The sequence below is a fragment of the Pantherophis guttatus genome, chromosome 2 (assembly GCF_059756535.1).
Source record: "Pantherophis guttatus breed Tessera chromosome 2, ASM5975653v1, whole genome shotgun sequence".
NCBI classification, from domain to species: domain Eukaryota; kingdom Metazoa; phylum Chordata; class Lepidosauria; order Squamata; family Colubridae; genus Pantherophis; species Pantherophis guttatus.
Window position 1 is genome coordinate 115,493,063 of NC_142064.1, and position 17,561 is coordinate 115,510,623.

Sequence of the window (17,561 nt, forward strand, 5' to 3'; positions counted from 1 at the left end):
TGGGCATGGCTTGGTGGGTGTGGCAGGGGAAGGATACTGCAAAAACTCCATTCCCACTCCACTCTGGGGCCAGCCAGAAGTGGTATCTCTGAACTGCTCAAAATTTCTGCTGCTGGTTCTCCAGAACCTGTCAGAACCTGCTGGATTTCACCCCTGTCTTGCTGCCATGGTAGATCCACCAGTACTTGGAATAATGTATGCTGGTGAGTCTTCCTACTGAAACTACTTCCGTTTTGGAGCTAGCCTTGGATTTGTGAGGGCATACCTGTGTTTTCATGTCCATTTGCATCACTTCCATTGGAAAATTTGGCATCCGTTGTATTCCAGCAGCAATAGGATCAGGGATCCCTTAGGAGGTATGCCATTCAAACACAGGGCTGTTGCCCAGAAAAACTGGCAATCAGAACAGACAGAGGGAGTGTCACAGATTTGGTGATAGACTCTCTCTTGATTATTTTTTGAAACCCTGTCTATTCTAGGCAGCTGATAAGCATCTTAATACCCGGAGGGGGTCAAAGAATGTTTGGTTGCAGGCAATGCTAATGACAAATAGTAAGACTGAGAGAGCCGCTGCCTGGCTTGCTGCCCTTTATAAGTCTCTAAGGAGCTAATACCAGCTACTTTTCATGTACTACGTACCTTGCTAACATACATGGTTATATAAAACTGAAAAGAAAATATTGCTTGTTAGTTACTGCTGGTATGTTGCATATCTTTTGATGATTACAAGCTAAAGAATGTTGTGCTAAAGGAAGGGCTTCTACTATCTAATTACATTACTGAGAAGTCTTACAAGCAATTAAGTTAAAAAATAGTGTCATGCCCTTACAGGATGGTTATGGGGAAAAATTGGGAAATATATACATGTCAAAACCTTTCTCATGTTTTTAACTGTGAAAAACTGTTTATTCCTTATTTCTAGGGAGGCATTCAGGCATCAGCTTCCTTGGGCTCCATTATTTGTATGGGAATCCTCTAAAAGACCCTGTGTTCCTTTGGGTTATGCTGCTGTAAGGCTACTTTCATGATAGTCACCATGACCTTATCTCAGGGCTATCTGTAGTTTCTGTCAGTCTGCATGATGGCTGAACAAGTTTGCTTCGTCATCTCAGAAGTCTTGTGGCTACCTGCGAGGACTGGAATACTGTGCAGACAGGGCCAAAGCACCAGGGGTGAAATGCTTCTGGTTTGGACCGGATCACTCGATCCGGTAGCGATGGCGGCGGGTGGTTCGGAGAACCGGTAGCAAAAATCCCTGTCCCCCCCACCATGCCCAGCTGAGCCGCACAATCATCAGAGGCTTTTTTTTTACTTTTAAAAGCATTTTTTCTACAACCTCTTCGGCCGAAAAAATGCTTTTAAAAGTAAAAAAAAAAGCCTCTGATGATCGCGCGGCTCAGCTGGGATCGTCAAAGGCTTTTAAAAGAAAAAAATCCATTTTTTTCTTTTAAATGCCTCTGATGAGCCAAGCTGACTTGCCTGATCGGTAGAGGCTTTTTAAAAAACTCAGCTTGGATCGTCAGAGGCATTTAAAAGAAAACAAGGGATTTTTCTTTTAAATGCCAAAGACGATCCAAGCTGAGTTGCCTGATCGTCAGAGCCTTTTGAAAGCATTTTTTAACAACCTCTTCATTGTGCACATTTCGAAGCTAGCTTGCAGAGCAGTCATATGAGCATTGCAAGGCTCTGCTTTAGCAGCTTGAAAAGATGTACTTCATTTGCTTTCCCTGCGTATTGCAAAGCCTCTGCTTCCACTGTTTTGCACAGCCCTAGAATGGCATCCCAAATAAAGGCAGCTCATACTACCTCATACGAAAGTATTTTCGTATGAAAAAAGTAGTAGTGATCAAATAGAGAGTTATAACATAACTTGGTTAGAGGGCCTCCAGTTTTGCTAATTGTGCATCTGGATTCATTTGTATAAATGTTCAACTGATAGCTTTCCAACTCCTTCTTTATCAGCTTGACTGTTGTAATTAGTTCCTTTAATTGGACTTTGGCCTTGTGTACTTTTCCCATTCTTGATATGTGGTTATTTCTGATTGATAGGAAGCATTTGAATGCTGTTATGAAATGTAACAGTGTGAAAAAGAATGCATGCTAAGTAGTCTTCAACTGGTGCAGTCTTTGGAACCCCTAGTAGGGCTCATATTACACTTCTGCTCCATGGGCTACTGGTCTGCTTCCAAGTGCTGTTCAAGGTGTTGTTATGACCTTTAAACCCCTTACAGGCATAGATCCAGTCTACCTGATGAGACTCATATTGTTCCACTCAGGGGTGAAATCTAAATTTTTTTGCTACCGGTTCTGTGGGCATGGCTTAATTAGTGGGCAGGGCTTGGTGGTAAAGTGACTGAGTGGGCGTGGCCAAGTCAATGTCACTTCTTTGCCCTTTTTTAACCTACAAAACACAACACAATACAACTGGCTCAACCACAATGTAAAAGCAGCTATGCTAGACTCAAAATGGCCCCGCAACAAGCAGGAACCTCACACAGCCACAAAAAGCCCCAAAAAACAACTTTCACATTTTTTACACACACAACACAACACAACACAACACAACACAACACAACACAACACAACTGGCTCACCCACAATGTAAAAGCAGCTGTGCTAGACCCAAAATGGCCCCTGCAACAAACAGGAATCTTACACAGCCACAAAAAGCCCAAAAAAACAACTTTCACACTTTACACACACAAAATTCCACATATAGCTTTATGAGATTTTGTGTGTTTGTGTAGTTAGAGTGAAACACTACAGAAACACTAAATCTCAGAAAGCTGCACAAATATTATTTTATTTTAATTTATTTTTATATAAAAGCAGCTAAATTTAAAACTTCCCAAACTTTAAATGGCTAGGTCTAAAAAAAGATCAACTAAAAAAAACCCAATTAACTATTTTTTTTAAAGCTCCCAAAGGGGAAAAAAACTTACCCAACTTTAAGACTTGTGGACTTCAACTCCCAGAATTCCTCAGCCAGCTTTGCTAGGAGTTGAAGTCCACAAGTCTAGGCAGGAAGGCAGGCAGGCAGAAAGGGCTGCTCACCGATGAGCTTGATTGCAGGCAGGGAGATTCAGTTGCTTGCTGATGCATGGATTGCGATCGTCATGCGATCAGCAGCTAAGGTAAGCAAGCTGGAGGCTAGGAGAGGGGGGGGAGAAAAAAAGAAACTTTTTTTCTTTTACATGACTCTGGTGATCCAAGCTGAGTTGCCTGATTAGCAGGCAACTCAGCTGGGATCGTCAGAACTTGGCTGGTTAGAGCCATTTAAAAGGAAAAAAAGGCTCTGATGATCGCGGGGCTCAGCTGGGCATGGGGGGCGGGGGCAGGGATTTTTGCTACCGGTTCTCCGAACTGCCCGCCGCCATCGCTACCTACTCGCCCGAGCCGGTCCGAACCGAGAGCATTTCACCCCTGGTTCCACTGAGACTAGGCCGGGTGTCAGAAACCCACGGCTCCAGAGCCACATGCGGCTCTTTCATCCCCCTGCTATGGCTCCCTATCGGCTGAATCCACCACTGGCTGGCCCCACCCCTCACCCTCCCCTTCCAGTCATTCCTCACTTGGCCTAAGAGAGAGGAGAGAGAGAGAGACAGAGAAAGAGACACGCAGAAAGAGATACCTGTTCCCCACAGAAAACTTTGGGAGCCACAAAACCTGGGTAGGCGTGGCTGGGGGGGGTCATGTGACTGGGTGGGAGTGAGTGACGTTGAGTTGACCACACCCATCCAGGTTTTATGGCTCCCGGTGTTTTCTTTTCTGTGGGAAATGGGTCCAAATGGCTCTTTGAATGTTTAAGGTTGTAGACCCCTGGACTAGGCTGTCCTACTCAGGCCTGAAGACTGCAGTTCCTTTTGGTCAAAGAACTCTGATTGGCGGGATTCAAATGAAGAGCCTTCTCTGCTGCAACATTTTTAAATGTTCAGTTGACTGAGTTTCATGTTTAATGAATAAAAGAGATATAATAATATACTTGGTTGATACCTAGTCAATAATATTTGTGATACATTTTTAAATGTTCTGTTGACTGAGTTTCACGTTAATAATAATAATGTAACATGCAAAAGGCAGCTTTACTCAAAATAGCTTACAACCTGCAGTGATACCTCTCACACCATAAGACATCAACATCTGCCTATCCCAGGTCCTTGGGAAGGATTTGATAGGTGTATATAAATATCAAATCTAGTCTAAACATCTGGCTGACTGTGGTAGTTCTGACGATCAGCTGGTCCCGCCCATCTGTCCCCACCCTATCGCCCCCACCCTATCCTGTCCTATATTTCCTTCTTTCTGGCTCAGCTGATTTGCGCAGCACAGCTGATTTCCGCGCCTCTGCTGTTCTACTTACCGGGGCTGCCTTAGAAGGTAAGCAGCTAAGCTTCGAATTGCTGTATTTTGAACGCTGTGTGCATGCGCGTGTATGTGCAAAGCATGTGCTCACCAAACCAGTTGCAGCCCTTCACCACCTGAAGGCCATTTGGAAATTTCAGCTGGTATAAAACACAATAGCCTGTTTGCTTACAGGCAGACTCAATACTGCCATGTTACGTCTCTGTTGCAGGAACTGTGTTGGTTGCCATATTTTTCTCAGTTCAAGGTGCAGGTGGTTTCCCGTAAAGCTCTTTATGGCTTGAGAGTGGGATATCCAAGAGACTGCCTCCCCCATGTTGATTCTGTTTGCTCCAGGTTATATACAAAATCACTGCAGTACAAGAAAAGCGTAATACAAGATAGTAACACCATAAAGAGTAATAGATAGTAATGGCATGGATCTTCATCTAGCTGCTGAATAATCAGAAGTGTTTTTCAACCCTGGCAACTTTAAAGTCTGTGGACTTCAACTCCTTGAATTCCTCAGCCAGCTTGCTTGCTAGCTGAGGAATTCTGGGAGTTGAAATCCACAGAGCTTAACGTCACCAAGGTTGAGTAATATTTCACCAGAGATTAGGTTCTAGCTATTCTCCAGATGGCCTCAACAATGGGGGCATGGTCACCTTGGAGTAAGCTATTCTTTTTTTTTTTTTGTAAAAAGTTTTTTATTGTTTTATACACAAACAAACACATAATACATCAGTCATTCTGTGTGTCATCTCGGTGCTTCTTCAGTAACTTCTTCCTCTAGTTACTCTTCTTTTCTTCCTTTTTTTTTACAGCATCCCTCTTACAATACAATATTTTTATTATGTCATTCTCTTATTTAATTATTAAATATTTATCTATATTTTCTAACCAATGACAGAATTGTCCCCATATCTTAAAATATTCTGTGTCTTCTCTTTCTTTAATTTTCAAGGTTAGTCTATTCATTTCTGCACAATCTAAAAAATTTTTAATCACTTCCCCTTCCGAAGGGATTTTCTCTGCTTTCCATCTTTGCACAAATACTATCCTTGCTGCAGTTATTACATGTATAATCAAATATATATTTTCTCTACTAATTTTCTCTGGAAGGATACCCAATAGGAATAGCTCAGGTTTTAAGTCAATATGTTGTTGAATCATTTCTTCCAACCATATCTTAATTTTACTCCAGTAATTTCTAGCTTCTGGGCACATCCACCACATATGATAATAAGATCCTGGTGTCTGATGATATTTCCAACACTTGGCTGATTTATCTTTAAACATTTTTGCTAATTTTTCCGGGGACATATGCCATCTATAAAACATTTTATATTGATTTTCTTTGTATGCGGTGGACATTGTTAATTTATAATTTCTTTCCCATAGCTGTTGCCATCTGTCTAGCTCAATTGAATATCCAAAATTTTTTGCCCAGCCTATCATTGTTTCCTTTACTTGCTCTTCTTCTAATTCAATACTAAGTAGAAAATTATAAGTTTTTTTGATTATTTTATCCTCTGTTCCTGTGAGTATCCTATGGGGTAAGCTATTCTGAAGGAGGGGAGCAGCCAATGGTGAAATGTAAAATTTGTTACTACCAGTTCTGTGGGTGTGGCTTTGTGGAGGTGGTGGTAATATGACTGAGTGGGCGTGGCCAACTTTTTTTTTTTTACTTTTAAAACCATTTTTTCTACAACCTCTTTGGCTGAAGAGGTTGTTTAAAAAATACTTTTAAAGCCTCTGACGATCCCAGCTGACTTGACTGATCGGCAGAGGCTTTTTTTCCTTTTAAAAACATTTTTTCTATAACCTCTTTGGCCAAAGAGGTTGTAGAAAAAATGCTTTTAAAAGCCTCTGATGATCCCAGCTGAACCGCGTGATCATAAGAGGCTTTTTTTTACTTTTAAAAGCATTTTTTCGGCCAAAGAGGTTGTAGAAAAAATGCTTTTAAAAATTAAAAAAAAGCCTCTGATGATTGCGCGGCTCAGCTTTTTTGCTCCCAGTTCTCCGAACCACCTGCATCCATCGCTACCGAATCGGGCAATCCGATCCAAACCGGGAGCATTTCACCCCTGGGAGCAGGGCAATCCAGTCCGAACCGGGAGCATTTCACCCCTGGGAGCAGCCAATGAGAATGCCCACTTGTGTGCCTCCCCCATTATACTTCCCGAAGGGTACCTTCCTATTGGTCTGGATCATACAGGCAGAATTTAATTGGGGGAAGCAGCCTTTAAAAGATTGATTTGTTCAAGGGAGAGACAATAATTGTTTAAATTTCAAGACTTTATGAGTAACAGGACAAAAATAAGAACTCTTGAGTTTTTGGCCACACCATGCTCTTCCACATTCACTTGGTTCCCATATTCTCAAACAAGTAGCACAGCAACAAAAGAATTGGAGAAACAAGGAGCAGAAACAAGGAGAAACAAGGAGCAGGGGAATATTGAGAAATATGGCTGAATTTGAAATTTTTATAACTTGTGATTCTGAATATTTACTGGGTAAATTTTATAAATCTGTTAGTAAGATATGATTCAGAACCTGAACAGATCAAAGATTGTCAGACTGAATAGATGCAAAATTCATTTTGAATATATTTATACACATTGGTTTCCTTTGTAGTACAGCACATATACATCAATACGTACATACATATACGTTTCTCTTAAATACATGTTTCTCAGAAAGGATCCATAAATTCACCAGACTCTCAAAGAGGTCTGTAAAACAAGAGATAAGAACCTCTGATCTAGTGGTTAAAGTGGTAGACTAAGAACAGGAAATCTGAGTTCTAATCCTCTCTTAGGTAGCAAAGTCAATTGGATGATCTTGACCAGTTACTTTCTCTCAGCCCTCAGAAGAAGGCAAGAGTAAACCATTTGTGAAAAGGCTGCCTAGCAAACCACAAGGACTTGTCTTCATAGTTCCCAGGAGTCATCTGTCTTAAAAGGAAAAAAATTGCTCAGGACTCTGAGCCGTATAAAGCTTTGTAGAGAGCAGTCAACACCTGGAATTGTATTTCATATTCACAGGACCCGAGAGTGCTTACAGAGGTTACCCTCCTATTGTGAGGTGCAACAGACAGGAGCTTTAACAGGCATTCTCAGTGGATGCCCGTCTTTGCCCCTTAAGGTGAAGGTAACTCCCATTCTCATGGCCTTTGAAAAGCCTGTAAAAATGTGGCTTTTCTGGAAACCAGTGTACAGGACAGCTGTTGGAATTTGGAGACAAAGTTTTACTAGTGTTCGGTGTTGTCCATTCTCTAGAGTTCTAACAAATTTAGGCAAGAAATAAATCCTGTAAATAGATACATTATTAGCTTTACTTCTAAACAACCTTCTTGATGTACATCAATAATTGCTGTTGTTCTGACTCTCTGGATATCTTAGCAATTGAAATAAACTTGTGTGAAAAATTTGATCCTTTCCAAGGGTGCATCTCATGGGTCTCCTTCCTTGTAAATCATGAAGATGCTCTTCAGCACCCAAAGCCAACCAATCGTAGTGGTGGCCATCAGCTCAATCTTAAGATGCCACCAGAACATTGATTTTCTTAGGTCACTCTTTGTTTCTCAGTTGAGCAACCACAGCTTGGATTGCTGCATGCAAAAACCCGTCTGATCCCATAAAAGAGCGAAGACGCTTTCGTTCTTTCACCTTCCTATAATTAAAGGGTGGCAACTGACAAGCTGCTTTTCTCTTGGCCAGAGTCCCGCTTATTTGTTTAATCATGCAACATGCTAGGGCAGAAAGAGAGGGCTCCCCCAGATCTGCCCTTGGGCACCAAAAGCACGGGAGGTGGAACTGCTTTCTTTCTCCTTCTTCTAGGGTTGCCTTCGTTGTTCTTTCACATCATATCCCAAGGAGGAATTAGTCTAGAAAAACCAAATCTGGGTTAGGCATGTCCTTTTCATAAGGGCTGTCTACAAGGAAGTGCCCTTGATCATAGCAGATTACTCTAATGATAGTAATTACTTGGCAGTTACATTAGTTGTTTTCATCACCCCAGATCCCAAAGCATTTACAAGCTCCAAGTGTTCATTCAAGTAAAACAGAAGGCTCCCCTCCCTCATGGGAAGAGGCCGCTCTTTATGAACGGGTCTCTTAGCAAGGACCAGATCTAGCTGCCTTTATAGGGTTAAAAACAGGACCAAAGAAGATCCCCTCTGGCAAATGACCCAGAACCTAACTTGTCTTGCTTGAGCCATAGAAAGTAGGATGTGCTCTGTTTTCAAATTATAAGCCATTTCTAGCTAGAGACATGCCTGCTATATGTGCTATAGAAGTACATGCTCTAGCCTAGAGCATAAAAGTCACATAAAATTCTCCAATCCATCCCACTACTTGGGGGAGACCATGGATAGCTAATGGTCGCAGCTTAATGTACACGTTTGAATGACTGCTATGTAAACCAGCCCTAGAACTCCTTATTATAACTACAGATATTATCGACTCTTAGGGTAAAATGAGGAATTACGTGAGGCTGCTCATAGACCAGTAAACAGACTAAATGAGTAAAGGCTGCTTGCATTAGATGCAACTGGAAGCAATGAGATGATAAGAGAAAATGGAGCAGGATTTTGTTTTTTCCGAGGCAACAACCTCCTTCCACTTCCACTTGTCCTTTTGATTCTGCCAAGCCCAACTTGGCTCTCTGGGGGAAGAGAAAGATGCTTCTCTTTCCTCCCTCTCCAGCATTCCCAAAGAAGCTCCACCCTGCCAAATCGTTACTAAATGGGTTTCATGCTTCAGGGCAGCCTGACTACTTCCTGGGTGGCCACTTCCCCAGCAGGATGAAGGGTTGAAGAAAAAGTGTTGTCCTCAGTTTGCACCAATTTAGCAACCACCCAGGAAAAAAGAGAGAAGGAGAGGGATGTGTTCTGTGTGGACTAAAAGAATGACATGTTTAGAGCTTTGCAGACAGAATTGGTAAGTGTGTGTGTGTGTGTGTGTGTGTGTGTGTGTGTGTAAGAAAAAGAACACATTACGTTCTTATACTATGACACAAACATGTCCTGATGAATAACATGTCCTGGTTGACATAGACCTTGTCTCATTTTCAGCCAAGAACAGGAAGAGCTTAAAGTCATATTCAGCTGTGGATTCCCCCTTCTCTTGATACATCTATCTTGACATTATTGAGGATACATCACTACAATATGACAGATGTGCTAAACAGCTGAATTCCTCTCTCTCTCTCTCTCTCTTTCTCTCTCTCTCTCTCTCTCTCTCCCCCCCACACACTTTCAGGTTCAAAGCCACTGCCAGCCATTAACATTGAATTTAATTAATATTATTATGTACTGATTAAGTCTCTGATTATACAGATTAACTCTGATTGTGTACCTAGCAGATAAACTTAGTACTCTTCTCTCTGCTTCTACTCTAATTGGAGGCTTGGTAGACCAAAGAGTATCTCTGTATCTTGACCACCAGTGCTCATCAGCCATCCTGAAAAACAGCTGATGGGCCCTGTAAGGAAGTGTATTGAACTGGGAGAGTTCCTGCTTCCCTGCATGGGCTGCCAAGCATCTGTCAGATACTTTTCAGGCTACTTTTAAAAATGGGCTCAGTGTTGTTGCAAAAGACAGTAAACCCAATTTTAAAAATTCCTTAGAAACAGTTGACAGGATCACACTGAGAGTGGTAGGAAGGTGAAGTAGGAAGGAGCTCTCCCCTTGCGTCAATCAAATGCACTGATCAATGAGGTATGCAGCTCTCCATTAAAGCAGGAGAACCTCTTGCTTTTGACAGGTGTAGCAATCTGTCAAAATAGGCCTTCTTCCCCAGCCCACATTAAGAAGAGTGATTGACAGTAGTTTCTTCCACTCAGGTGATGCTCAGTGAATGGGGAAGCAATGCTGAGAAAATCCATCAATTCCTTTTCTTGATTTATCCTGCTTTAAGATTGTTAAGGACAATGCAGGTCATCAGCCTTGTTACTGAAGGTAGAATACGGCTCAGAATCAGGACACCAAATTTTTAATCCTCCAAATATTTTCCCCAGCAAGTGGACTGATGGAAGGTTATGGTAATTCTCTTGATTAATGTTGTAATTAATTAAATGGGAAGGGTTAAGAACAGTAAACTCTCAGTTGGTTCCCCTACAACACAGGTGTCAAACTCCCTGCATCACATTGCCATCACGTGATGTATTTCAACGTTTTTTCCCTTCGCAGAGCTGGGGTGGGTGTGGCCTGCACATAACGCATCTGGCCTGTGGGCTGCCAGTTTGACAGCCCTACCCTACAGCTCCTTTCCTAAAAAAATGAATAATGTTGGATCCTCTTTAGAAGTCCCAATAATTTTTTTGTGGGTTTCATATGTCCATCAAGCCTCTTTTTTCCTATCCCAGAAACTGTTAAGTTTTATCATCCAACCACTACATTACAGGGAGGTATGACATTTTACCCATTTTTGGCAGGAAACAAAACAGTGGTAAGCCACCAGTTAAAAAAAGAAGAAAAAAAAGAATACACACCAGAAAGTTCAGTCCCTACCTACTCATGAGTTATGACTGAGTCACCATCTCACCTGTTGTGGTGCTCAACTTTCACTCTATGGGTTTAGCTGCTAAATATTGCTCAATCTTCATCAGCAAAACAATAGAAAAAGAGAAAGCAAGCTCAGGGTAACTAGGGAAGCAAGCTGTGGGTGTTTTACCTTAAGGGAATGCTTAACATTAGTTTCAGAAGCTTGGCAACTTTTTCAGGTGCCAGATGCAAAACCAGAAACTCCTGAGATCTTGCAAGTTTGTTCAATCTCACCCAAATTTCATGTGATGAACCAGATAAAGCTTGGTAGGATTGCCTGTCTCTGATTCTATCTACACATCCCACCAGAACCATCAGGGTGGGCATGCTCCAGGTCCCATTTCTCCAGCAGTATCCTCTTATAGACCTAGGAGTCATACTTTCATTATCTGAGCTTGTTTGGAAGTGCTAGCAAGGGAGATTCTAGCAATTCTCACCCCACCCATCCTTCCCACCAAATTTAGATGGCCCCGACCTTGGTTTTTATGAGGCAAAAAAATACCTGGCTGTTCCCCCAGATGTTTGAGCTAGAAAGTCAAGTGTTGTGGGTGGTTATATATATCGCTTAAACAAATAAATAATTATAAGAGATATAGGTATTCCCTCTGAATTTTCATGAACTTTCTGAATCAAACAAATTTTGAAAAATTCACCGAATTTCATCCATTAAAAAAATTATTTCCTTTGGAAGTTCCATTAACACCATCAGGATAGTGTGGTGACATCTGTTGATCCCTTATTGTCAATTCCTATGTAGGGCATAGAATAAGTAGAGCTTTGAAGTGAATTTTGAAGAAAAAGGAAGGAAGGAAGGAAGGAAGGAAGGAAGGAAGGAAGGAAGGAAAGAAAGAAGGAAAGGCGGCATCACTTCTCTTACTTTCTAATACTGTTTGTAACAATATGTATATGACATGATCTGGGAAGACCCATGTTAAAATCAACCCTCAGACTTAGACGCAGTACGTTTCTCTCAGCCCTAGCAAAGTAAAACTATCTCTGTTTAATAAATCCAAACTTCTTCATAAATTGACAAATGACATACTTTTGGTACCAATTCAACACAACATTAATATTTTTAAAACTTATCTCTCTATCCCAGATAAAACAAACAATATTAAAGTAAAATGGGACAGTCGTAAAACAGATCAAATCATGTGTGCCCACATTTGCAGTGATAAGAAGTTGACATTCAGTCTGTCTTAAGCATCTATTGAAGCTTCCAAAGAACTTGGAAAAAGAATTTCTTGTGAATAATTTTATTTTAAGGTCATTAAAAATATTTTAACATTGTTTTAATAAAACTGGTCACTTCAGCTCTTTATTCCAATTTTCTTGCAAATTATCAATATCTTCTTGATGATATGCTCCCACGATGGGCTAATTTTGACTACTGAGGCTCAAATCTTCTAGAACACTTTTTAATCACGAGAGTAAATTAGGAATTTTAGAAACTGCTCGTGCATCAGGTCCAAACTATAAATTCAAAAGAAGCTTTAATTGAATATACTGCCATTCAGCAGTTTTAAACAACCCAGTTATTTTGGCAATTCATCAAATGCTTTGCAACTCATTAGCAATACAGAAAGCTGATCTAAAGAAAATGTCATAATCCACCCAAGGGCTCTACTGCAATTCCCAGTTTTGAATTATCCCAAGTTTCTAGCTTTCATGTGTTCAGGCATCTAATTTAAAGTTCCAAAATCCTCCAAATGCATTTTGCAACCTGGAAAAAAAATAGACATTTGTCTTAAACTAGGTTCCTGCCAATACTAAGTGGTCAAATAAGGTTCTACTTGTGGCTATAATTTCTTTTACAAAAAATTGCACAAAGAATTCCACAAAGAGATAAATGTTAAAATTCATGAAGATTAAAGCCCCCATTCATTTCAACATTTATCATTCTGCACAGAATATAGGATTTTTTAACTATGTTATTCTCTGCCAGTAATTTTTTGATATATTTAAAACAATTCAAGCAATATGTTATATATTTGTTTTACAAATTTCCAAATATACTTTAGATCCAGATGAAAGCTTATCAACTTATTCCAGTTTATTTATTTTATTTATTTATTTCGAATTTATATATCGCCCTTCTCCCAGAGGACTCAGGGCGGTGTACAGCCACAAATAAGAAACATAAAATACAAACATTAAAAACAATTAAAAGAATATATATCTATTTGGCCCCATAATTTAAAAAGTGACAAACCAATTAAAAACATTTAAAAAATTTTTAAGCCAGCCCGGCTTGTGGAAAAAGAAAGTTTTAAGGGCACGGCGGAAGGCACTGAGGTCTTGGATTCTCCTTATCTCTGGGGGCAGCTGATTCCAGAGGGTAGGTGCCCCCACAGAGAAGGCCCTCCCCCTGGGGGTCACCAGCCTACATTGTTTGGCTGATGGCACCCCGAGAAGGCCCTCTCTGTGGGAGCGCATAGGTCGATGGGAGGTCATCGGTAGCAGCAGGCGGTCTCGAAGATAACTAGGTCCTGTGCCATGGAGCGCTTTAAAGGTGGTAACCAAAACCTTGAAGCGCACCCGGAAGACCACTGGGAGCCAGTGCAGCTCATGCAGGAGAGGTGTTATATGGCAGCACCATGCAGCTCCCGTAACTACCCGCGCGGCCGCATTCTGGACCAGTTGGAGCCTCCGGGTGCTCTTCAAGGGGAGCCCCATGTAGAGGGCGTTACAGTAGTCCAGGCGAGAGGTGACAAGGGCGTGAGTGACTGTGCACAGGGAATCCCGATCAAGAAAGGGCCGCAACTGGCGGATCAGGCGAACCTGACAAAAGTTCCCCCTGGCTACAGCCGTCAGATGTTCCTCCAAGGACAGCTACGTATCCAGGAGGTCTCCCAGATTGCGAGCCCTCTCCGCGGGGGCCAAAGACTCGCCCCCAATAGTCAGTGATGGAGTCAACTGACTATATCAGGATGCCGGGAACCACAGCCACTCAGTCTTGGAAGGGTTGAGCTTGAGCCTGTTCCTCCCCATCCAGACCCGCACAGCCTCCAGGCACTGGGATATCACTTCAAGGGCATCGTTGGGGTGGCCTGGGGTGGAGATGTACAGCTGGGTGTCATCAGCATACTGGTGGTACTTCACCCCAAAGCCACGAATGATCTCACCCAGCGGCTTCACATAAATGTTGAACAAAAGGGGCGAGAGGATTGACCCCTGAGGCACTTCACCAATGAGAGGCCTCGAGGTCGACTTCTGCCCCCCTGCCAACACGAACTGCAACCGGTCTGAGAGAAAGGAGGAGAACCACCGTAACATGGTGCCCCCTCTTCCAACTGGTGCAGCATGATACCATGGTCGATGGTATCAAAAACCACTGAGAGGTCTAACAGGGCCAGAACAGAGGAGCAACCTCTGTCCCGAGCCCTCCAGAGATCATCTACCAACACGACCAATGCCATTTCCGTGCTGTGCCCAGACCTGAAACCAGTTGATTGAAACCTGAAAGTTTACCAAACTCTTTTATAATATTCACAATGATGCAGTGGTAGGTTTCACTTACCTTTGCTACCGGTTTGCACGTGCACTACTTTTGCGCATGTGCAGAAGCTTCTGCGCATGCACAGAGCGTATTTGATGACATCCGGCCAGGTGGGCAGAGCCTCCCACCACTGCTGCTACCAGTTCTCCTGAACCGGGGTGAACCAGTAGCAACCCACCACTGCAATGATGCTAGGAAACAATGATAATTAAACAACCAGATCTAAAAAGCATTTGCATGTAGTTGCTTTTATTTCAAAATATATTTATATTCAAAATATTCTTGCTATCATATACTACATTCAACAACCAACTTTCAATTCCATTTTCCTCCAACACATTCCACAGTTCCGACCTATTTATAGACTCTCTAAATCAACAAATATGCAATATACTGTCTCACCATCATGTTCATCCCCAGAATTCATCTGTAGTTCTTCCATTATCTCAGTTCAGTGATTTCCAACCTAGGAAATCCAACTTTAATTTGCAAAAACAATTAAAACTAGTTGAGACATCATTTCATACTTTACATGCATTTTAGCCTATTCATTCCAGACTGAATACTTTCACTTCCCTGCATGTATTCATCAACTTCACAAGATCTGACCACTGTCATTCAAAATTATATCCTTCCTCTTTCTATTACTTTCCCAGATGTGCAACGATGAGTATTATTTCCTTTAATCAGTTAATTTAACTAATACATTGCAGCAACATCTATCGCACCCTATCTCAGTCAATTCCCATAATGTATACTTGGAAACTACAGCTACACTGAGAACAGGCACCCTGGACAGTAATGGGTATATCTTATTTTATTTTATACTAGCTGAATACCCGGCTGAAGAGGTTGCAGAAAAAATGCTTTTAAAAGTTAAAAAAAAAAGCCTCTGATGAGGTGGGCGGGGTAAGTGAGCCAGCCAATGTTATTACCAGTTCTCCGAACTACTACAAATTTTTACTACCGGTTCTTGTGAACCAGTGCGAACCGGGAGCAACCCAGCACTGTAATGTTCTGATGGTCATTTCAAAAAATCCTTTCTTAGGGAGCACCTAGAAGCCAAGAGGAACATACGTGGCAAATTTCAAGTTTGTAGGCTTTACAGTTCTGGAGATTTCATGATTAATGCATGAGTGGTTTTCCTTTTATATATATTGATTTGATTTGATTTGATTTGAATTGAATTTTTAGGAAATTTATATTGCCGCCTATTTGCACATGCCGACTCAAGGCAGCTTGGAGAAATATAAAAACCTCATATATAAAACAATAAAACTAATAAAAGAGAATAATTAATAAAAGAGAATAATAACATAATTAATAAATTATGTCCCATTACATGCCATTTAATGGACTCCATCCCGCTCTGTGTTCCCCAGGTCCACTGACAGAACCAGATCTTCAGCACCTTCCAGAAGAGTGTTAGAATGGGGACCATTTTAATTTGATATTTCTGATTACTTGGCTGATACTACTGCTTCTGAGATTTATCAGTTGCCAGTTGGCTTCCAGGTGTGATTCAGCATATTGAGTGTGACTCTTAAGGCTGTACATGATTCTGTAGCTGGTTATCTGGAGGACCATTTTCTCCTGCATTCATCAGTCCGTCCAACAAGATAAAATAGGGCCAAATCCCTCCAGGTCCAATCCCTATGGGAGTGTATGGGGCTTCTGAAGTAGCCATTTTCAGTAGGTACCCCAACTCTTCACAAGTCCTTCCCAGCAGAGATATGGCCAACTTTCTTTCTTTTGATTTTAGGAAAATTGTGAAGATCTACTTGTTCCCTGCACAAGAGATGCATTATCATGGAAAGTAACATTCATGGATGCATAGTGCATTCTTTCTTTTTATTCTTTTTTAATATGTATTTCACATTTGGCGGACATAGCTGCCCAGAGCCTTCAGAAATGGGAAGTGCACACAAGCACAGTGGATGGATGAATGAATAAATTCATTCATTCATTTATTCATTCATTCATTCATTCTGCTTTTATTTTGCTGTGATGGAATCACCACTGACTGAGTGGTATCTGATATATTGTGCTGGGAATCACTGGGAATCCATGTCTATTAATGGAGTCAAACTGCTCAGAGAAAAAAAAAGGGGGTGGAACATTGACAAGGTCTTGGATCAAAAATGTGATTAAATCATACCATGTTCTGACACAAATCCAGGAAGACATGGTTAAACTGTCATGGAACATTTCTGACTTCTTACTTGGAAACAAGCAGAGGTTATATAATATCTCCCTCCCTCCCTCCCTCAAGTATATTTCTTTGTTCACACCAACCATGTCTTATCCAAAGACATGTTGTCACACCAAACAACTGTATAAAAGAAGTCGAGAGGATTCCTGACATTGTCCTAGAGATGCTGCAGTGCAAATCTTGAATTTCAAGGCAGAGACGAATCTGGCCTGAAACGTAATTACCAGTATTTACAGATTTCCAGTGATGCCATCTAACTTTGGTCACTTTGTCAAGGTGGGGTTAACAAAAGGGTATGTACGACAGAGGAAGTTAGAAAGATCAGAGGTTCTACTGTTACGCTTACCACAAAAATTACTGTATTAGATCACTGCTGAATCCCTTGTTTCACTGGTGGGCTTGTGGCCAGATAACATTTTCCACTACTAACATGCTATAAATCAGTGAGAGAGAGAAAATGTGTATTATTGCACCTGCAATTTTGAATTGCGTGTTTATATGCCAACATATTTTTCTTTTTATAAAACTTAAGTTTGCTTATGGCACTGCGTGGCTGTGACCTAAATTACAACTGTTCAGAACCAGAGAAGTTTCTCTAAGAACATTTGCCTCTTAGAAGCAGTGGTGGGTTGCTACTGGTTCGCATTGGATCGGGCGAATCAGTAGCGGCGGGAGGCTCCGCCCACCCACCTGGACGCTTCCCTGCATGTGCAGAAGCGCCGCACACAAGTGCACATGCACACATGAGCGAACCGGTAGCAACGGGATTTGGAACCCGTCCCTGCTTAGAAGGACCCAATTGGTAGATTATCATGCAGTTGAGCTTTGGGCTCAGTAATGTTCATTCAGGAAGGAATAGATTTCAGTCAAGTTTAGCCTGTCTTGACAACGCCTTTGCTGTTTGGAGTCTCAGTCCTTTCCTAATAAATATTAAAAATGGACGTTAATCAAGTGTATGGGAC